General features: G+C 33.8%; 1 long non-coding RNA gene across 1 annotated transcript; it reads left to right on the top strand.

The window, feature by feature from the left end:
* Nucleotides 1–1,174: 1,174 nt before the first annotated feature.
* LOC148780216 (uncharacterized) lies at nt 1,175–2,164 on the top strand. The gene is made up of 2 exons (XR_016042616.1): nt 1,175–1,795; nt 1,891–2,164. It is a non-coding gene; the product is annotated as an uncharacterized LOC148780216 (long non-coding RNA).
* Nucleotides 2,165–8,167: the final 6,003 nt, after the last annotated feature.

The following is an 8,167-nucleotide window of genomic DNA, read 5'->3' as shown; positions in this document are numbered from 1 at the left end:
AGTCATTGTAGCAAACACTAAGTGCAGTTGTTGAGAACTTGAGAAGTATTTCTAACAGAGGATGAGGCCTATTGGTTAAATGATTACAATGGAGTTCTGCATAGATCGAAACGTAATATACCGGTTTATGCATTTGTATGATTGCCATGAATGCATGTGCCCTGCTCTCACATGACGAATAGTAGCTAATATCTTTTATTTTAATTTGCAGCCAAGCCCAAATAGTTGGGAAAGGCTAAAATTTTCTCCATATGCAGGGAAACAAAAAATCTAGAAACTATCACACTCCTTCAAATGCGCAAGGGCAACACAATGTACAATGAACCACAATCTCTTTAGAGTAAGAAAAATGAGTAAAAATGATTGTTTCGAAAATTCCATCTTTTGAATGAGAGATTCTTGTTGTTTATAAAGAAAAGGACCCTTTTATAGCGTGACTGTTGAATACAAACTGATTGTTAAATAATCACGTCTCTTGACTATTTAACGGTCAAAATGGTTAATCAGTTGCATTCATGAAATTTGGTTGTTAATAGTTGAGAAATTATAAAAAAAAATCTTTTTTTTCTCAAAAAGATTCTAGAAAAAAACACCAATTTTTTTTTGAAAACTAGGAAGTGCATTAGATCTTTGATGCATCACAAACCTCATAGGACGGTTATGCATTCTAGGAATTGTATTAGGCATCACCGTCCTATGAAGCGTATTAGGTTGCCTAATGCCTCTTTCTCTCTAAATCGCTTTGCAAGAAACCTTTCGGCAAGAGTAACAAAATAGATAGGTCAAGTGAGGAAGTAGTTTTGCTTTTAGTGCAGTGCCCTCCTCTCTCTAGCCCAGGTTTCACGGATACTGCTTTCTTCCCTCTCTAACGGGGATCGGTTAGAGTGTTTGTTTTCTCTTTAGATTCTGAAATTTTTGGGCTTCTTGATGTGGAAAATATAGAAATATGCATTTATATTTTGGTACAATATTTTTGTTCATTATGTATGTTAATTTCTTTTTTTTTTGTTTTTAGTAGTGTACTACTTTATAACCTTATAAATTAGAGCTCGCATATTCTATAAGTTCAATAAAACGACAATACATAAAGGCTCACATATTCTATAAGTTTAATAAAACAAATATATGGTCTTAAGTCTCAAATATGTTGAAATACAGTTTCAAACCTAACATCTTACTGGAGTTTGAACTCCATCGATTTTTTTTGTGAAATAATTTTCAAGAATCTACAATCTTGCAAAAATCTGGTTACTCAATATTCTCGACGTTTTGTGGTTGTTGGTGTTCGCAGCGGGTTGGAGATTCAACCATGGCTTGGCTTTCCTATCGATATCGAAACCCTTTTACATAGCTGACCCTTTTATTGCAAGATGGTTATTGAGTGCTTATTTTCTTGGACCGGATGGAAATGGTTATCGCTGCCAGTAAGTGATGGGCAGCGGGCATTCCTCAAGGTTTGGTGATCAGTCCTGCTACTTCCGGCCATATCCCTCCCGTCCCTTTTATCTTGGTGTCCATGAGGGGTACAGGGTATGTATACGAGTTTAGCCCTAGAGAGATATAGTTCATTATGAGACCAGCCCTTTTGTTTCTCTCTCTAAAGTGGCTATGGCTTTTAAGAATCTCCATGGCCTCTGCCTTCTTATGTGAAGGCACCTCATCTCATGGATCCTCATCGATCGCACCTCAAATTACGGATCCCTTCGCCTCTCCATTGAAGAAGCTCGAGACCATTAAAACCACCTCTGCAAAGAAGCCCAACTCCAAAAAGATGGATCGATTCGGAACCTCTCGAGTACAGAACTTCCTCTCTCTAAATTTAAGTATAGTGGGTTTGGGGCTTTGGCTTTTACCATGGTTTCTGAGCTATTGAATTCTCTCTTTGACAAGCCGCCGCAGACGAATCAGAGGCTCCAAGGCATGAGCCGAAGCTTCATACCAACATCTGTGGAAATGGATGGCGATCGGGGCTACTTCTGGGAATGGATGGCGATCAGTGCCCTTTAAGGGCCCTGCAACTTTTGAAACCCTCTTTCATTAGCTTGCCATCCTCTCTCTCCCTACTTCAGACTATGTGGGGGACTTTTGTTGGGCAAAGAGTACACATTGAAACAGTGTACGTCTAAGTTTTTTATTATCCCAAAAAGCATGTCTTTATTTGATAGATGGAAGCCTTATTTGGGTAAATAGTTTCTTTTGTTGGGCATCCTCTCCTTCATTCTACACGTGTGGAAGTGCACCTTGGGCAAGTATACTCTTAGGTTTTTTATTATTTTATAAAAGGTAAATCATTGTTGTTGTGCTCCATCTAATGTCGAACCCATGGTGATTTGGATCCAAACCTGTCTTTAAATCCACTTCTGAAAATGGCATTTGAAAACGGTTGATCTGTACTATCTGCAAAACAGCCATCGAATCGTATTTTGACTATCTGATTTGTATCTCTAGCAAGTCGTATTTCGACTCTTTGATCTGTCTCTCTGCTGAGTCGTGTTTCGACTCTTTGATCTGTTTTGGATCTTACTGTTCTCAACTCCGAATCCAAAGTCCAACTGTTTTTGCTTATCCACCGCTGACTTCTGTTGGCTCTTCCGAGTGCCTCATGATTGATGATCGAATTTCTCAATCCTGGTTGATAATCAAGTTTTCGTTACTTGATTATATTTAGTGATTGAGTTTTCTATTACTCAATCTTATTGAATGATGGAGTTTTTCGTTATTCCATCTTGAGTGATGATCATGTTTTTTTCGTTACTCGATCGTATTTGTTTCGGACCGGAAGCCTGATGTTTTGATGTTAATTTGCGACTGCTTTGTTCGTGGCGTCGGTTTCTGAGGATCGTTAATTTACAACTACCCAATTTTCTTCTGTTCCTGGTTTGGCCTACTTAATGTTTTGATGTTAATTTGCGACTGCTTTGTTCGCGACGTAAGTTTCTGAGGGTCGTTAATTTGCAACTACCCAATATTCCTTTGTTCCTGTGTTGGCCTGCCTTCAATTTTTCCAAACTCAAGTTGCCTCTCTTAACTCATTTGAGGGGGAGTGTGGAAAATATAGAAACCTACACTTATTTTTGGGTGCGTTTTGTATAGAGCCTTAGAACCTACCTTCAAATAGAGTCAAGAAATGTGGTTTCAATACTGGAAATATTTGTGATAACCTTAAAATACATTTTCATCTTTATTTATAAACTTCAAAGCTTCAAAAATAGTGTAGATCGACATATCTATGAAAACTTGAAAATCTTGAAAATTGATGAGTGAAAAATGCGTTTGAAAAGTACACTATTTCCAAAACTTGAAATCCATTTTTTTCTCATGTCCATGCATCTTGATGTCGAGATGATCAATTTGAAGATATTTGGGCATCAAAACATCCTCTTCTAGTGAAATTTTTGATGTATGCTCAAATTTGATTGTTTAGAGCCTCAGCTCTATATAAACTTTTCCCTTTATTTTTTGGTACAATATTTTCTTTCTTTTAATGTGTACCCATATAAAAAAGGTGGTTCATTACATATGTTAATTTTAATTTTTTTAGTAGTACACAACTTTGTAACCCTATAAATTGAGACTCTTGTTCACATATTCTATAAGCTTAATAATACATATGGGCTTAAGGTCCAAATATATTGAAATATAGATTCTAACGCTTGAAATATCATTCTTCTCTCTCTATGTTATGATTTTCTTGGGCTTTTCAAGTAACTATTTTGTGAGGAACTGGCCCTAAAAGATGGACGATCAAAGACGAGGGGGTATTACGGTTCTAAAAAAAACCATGGTGCCCCTTATTAAATCCATTAAGTTGATGCGACACAATCCTAAAGAGGATTGTGATGCATCAAAAATGATGGCGAGGGTTGAGGAGGTTTATGGGCATCACAGTCTTGGTAGAACGTGATGACCTTTCACGGCACTATTAGATCCATAAAGGGTATTTCAAGTAAAAATTAATGACCAATGAAAATGGGTATAGTGTAACTTTCAAAAAAGCCATGTTCTGTTCATATTTTTTGAAAATAAAATGATAGTTTTAATAAATTACCTTAATATTTTCACGACATGTTATTTTTAAACTTCCGAGTACAAAAATTGAATCTTTGCAAGGGAAAATTGCATTCAAAACTGCATGTTCAATATAGGTGATCCTTTTTCAGCCATATCATAATTTTCAGGGAAAATTTAATGAGTAGGAGTTAAATGTCCCACTTTTATATTTGATATTATCTTGTGGAAGCTGTAAAGTGGAAGAGCGACATTCCATACAGTTCTGTTTTAGTATTAAAATGAGTTTATTTTAAGAGACCTCCTTTCTATGGAAAAATAATCTTTATTATTAGTGGGAGAGTCCTTCGAGTCCCAAAAACTCCACGTGTCAAACACACCTTAAATGGGGCCAATCAGTACATAGCACTAATTGCATTCCAATGGACCAAAAATTGATATGATATGATATTTCTCGAAACTTATTCGAAAAATTTCATATCATATCGATTTTGGGTAAAAAAAGTAGTACCAGCATATTACCATGCAACTGCGTCCAAATGAGGCTATCCGTATGTCTTTTGCAGTCAAAATAGCAGTATCAGTATCAGTCTATTGTGCTGATTTGAGAAAGTGTAATGTATTGTTTTGCAGTTAAAAAAGTACTATGAGGACTTGGCTGAGGTTGGGGGAGTTTTAGGGCAACTTGCAAAGCCTAAAAAAAACCTAAAAAAGATACAAAAATATTAAAATATTAAAAAAATGGAAAACAACAGTTAGAAATATATTTGTTGATGATTTTTATGGTTCTTAAGATGGTTAGGGACCTTTCATAATTTTTCTCTTCTAAATTTTCTAAAAAATATTCAAGATCTAAATCAAAATTTTCAATAATCCATCGTTTAATATGTAGATCTCATCCTTCAAAAATTGGAGGGTCTCTATTCAATCTTGAGACTATTCTTTTAAGTGCGTCAAGGGTGCAATTGGGAAATTGTTTTTTCTGTGGTTAAGTTGTGGATTGAAGAGGTTATATCCTGAAAATTTGAGGTCCTGACATTTACCTAGTTGGTCTTATCCGAGGGAGTAAATAAATAGTATACCTTGAGGGAGTATAATATCTTTTGATTTAAATGGTTAGGGACCTTTCATAATTTTTCTCTTCTAAATTTTTTAAAAAATATTCAAGATCTAAATCAAAATTTTCAATAATCCAAATCGTTTAATATGTAGATCTCATCCTTCAAAAATTGGAGGGTCTCTATTCAATCTTGAGACTATTCTTTTAAGTGGGTCAAGGGTGCAATTGGGAAATTGTTTTTTCTGTGGTTAAGTTGTGGATTGAAGAGGTTATATCCTGAAAATTTGAGGTCCTGACATTTACCTAGTTGGTCTTATCCGAGGGAGTAAATAAATAGTATACCTTGAGGGAGTATAATATCTTTTGACTTAAATGGTTAGGGACCTTTCATAATTTTTCTCTTCTAAACTTTTTAAAAAATATTCAAGATCTAAATCAAAATTTTCAATAATCCATCGTTAAATCAAAATTTTCAATAATCCATCCTTTAATAAGTAGATCTCATCCTTCAAAAATTGGAGGGTCTCTATTCAATCTTGAGACTATTCTTTTAAGTGCGTCAAGGGTGCAATTGGGAAATTGTTTTTTCTGTGGTTAAGTTGTGGATTGAAGAGGTTATATCCTGAAAATTTGAGGTCCTGACATTTACCTAGTTGGTCTTATCCGAGGGAGTAAATAAATAGTATACCTTGAGGGAGTATAATATCTTTTGACTTAAATGGTAATGGGAGGGGAGGGGCTGTTTATATTTCCCTAAATTACATAAAAAGAAGATGAAAAAAACAAACACATCATCTACATCAAAATTATGTTCTATTACTTAAAAGGAAAAAATTTATAAAGATCCGAGGCTAATAACAATTGAATTAGAGGCCACTTAAAAAATTTCAGTAGAAGAGATTGATTTGATGCCTCATCTCAACATCAAGATGCATAGACATGACAAAAAAATGGATTTCAAGTTTTAGAAATAGTGTATCTTGTAACGTATTTTTGGACCGTCATTTTTCAATATTTTAAAGTTTTTATAGATATGTTGACCTATATTATTTTTTAAGCTTTAAATTCTATAATTAAATATGAAATATATTTTAAGGCTATTACAGAAATTTTCGGTATTGAAACCACATTTCTCGACATTACTTGAAGGTGCGTTTTACTTTGATTGTTATAACATATGTTATAACAAAAAATTTCAAAAATTCTATTATAATATTTAAAAAACTTTTGTATTTTTCAAAAAATTCATCAAGCAAACAGAGAACCTAGCAAAACAAAAAAAAAATGAAGTTCAAGAACTTCTTGCAAAAATAATATACCTGGTTTTGATCCATCCCCAAAGAAATTGTTGCTTGAACCTTCAAAAATTACCTTAAAAAATTATTGAACCTCAAATATGAAACAAATTTCAAAATTTTTTGTGGATATTTTAGGTTCAGAAAATACGATACAAAAACCTCACCAAAAAACCGAATTTTTGTTTAGATGGCCTTTCTTATGCATGTACAATGGATCCATTCATGATGAAATAGAACAATTGGGAAGGCTTTATAGTGGAGGGTCTCCGAAATGGGCAAAAATAAAGCTCAAAATTGGTTTTTCAAGTTCTATTTTTCCCCCAAAAATAAAGGTTATTGGGGCGACTTGCCTGAGTCTAGGTGAGAATTGGCCCAATAACCACTGGGTTCTGAACCGATTATGGTGATTCTAGATCAGCTCGCCGATTTTTAAAACATTGTTTATAATTATATGAGAAAATGATGTATTAGGTGAATGCACCATTTTTTCATATATTAAAATTGATTTTTCTTAAATGAATAAAACATATTATACCCTTTTTTACAATCTTGGGGAGAATTACGAGGATATAAATTGATATATTTTAAAAAATAAAAAAAAAGGAGGAAACAAAAAAGTTTATATAGAGTCGAGGCTCTAAACAATCAAATTAGAGCTCACCTAAAAAATTTCACTAGAACAGGTTATGGACAAGAGTAAAAAATGGATTTCAAGTTTTGAAAATAGTACATCTTGTACGCATATTTGGACCGTCAATTTTCAAGATTTGTCAAGTTTTCATAGATCTGCTCGATCTACACTATTTTTTAAGCTTTAAATTTTGTAATTAAAGATAAAAATATATTTTAAAGTTATCACAAAAATTTTCAATATTGAAACCACGTTTCTCGACACTATTTGAAGGTGCGCCTACTTTGATTGTTTGGAGCCTAAGCTGTGTGCAAACCACACCCTTAAAACGGCTTTTCTTTAGAATCAAAGGGGGAAATCTAGGTTTTCCAACTAAGCGAGTTAAACAGTGGAAATATAAACTCGTGGTTACATCTAAATGCTATCCAATGAGCATTTACCCATCTTCTAGGAGATGTATCACCCAGAAGATTCATTTCTAGATTTTGAATCAATTCTAGGAATCCATTGAATCAATTTTAGGAATTTAAACGGGCCCTTAGCTCATTGGACCAAGCTTCGTAGACCTTTATTTTATTTTATTTTTTTATTTTTTTATTTTTTATTTTTTTTTGGAGGAGGAGTTCAATGACAAAGGCTTTCTCAACTTGTGGTAAGAATAAAATTTAAAATGTCTAACATTATAGCCTTGCGCCTCCCTAACCGCCTAACCTTGAGCCTAATCCTAAATGAATTGCCATTGACTCATCGTTGTCATTTTCTCCTTGTCCAATTTTTATAGTTACTCTTACATTCAATCTTTCACGCCTGGTGTTCTTCACACTATCCAATTTAGCTTTCAATTAGTTTATTGAAGGAAAAGTATCCGTCTCTGGAAGGGTGCATAAACACCCTTCCGATCGTTGAGATCCCCATAGCCAAAGGCCAAAAATTATATCGTATTTTATTTTAGTTTTTATTTTTTATTTAAATAAGATACTTATTTGAATTTTGGATGAACATGGTTCAATCGAAACAGTTATGTACCCAAACCTTGGAGTCCTTTTTCTGTTACAGTAATTTATGGAATGAGTTTTATTAGTTAAAAGTAAAGGGATTGTATACAATTAGAATATTTAAGTTTGGAAAATGTTGAGATCACTAGCTCATATAAACATATGAGTCCAACGG

The sequence above is a fragment of the Amborella trichopoda genome, chromosome 10 (genome assembly GCF_054954075.1).
Source record: "Amborella trichopoda isolate Santa Cruz 75 chromosome 10, AtrichopodaSantaCruz75HAP2 v2.0, whole genome shotgun sequence".
NCBI classification, from domain to species: Eukaryota; Viridiplantae; Streptophyta; class Magnoliopsida; order Amborellales; family Amborellaceae; genus Amborella; species Amborella trichopoda.
This window is presented reverse-complemented; position numbering and strand designations above follow the sequence as displayed.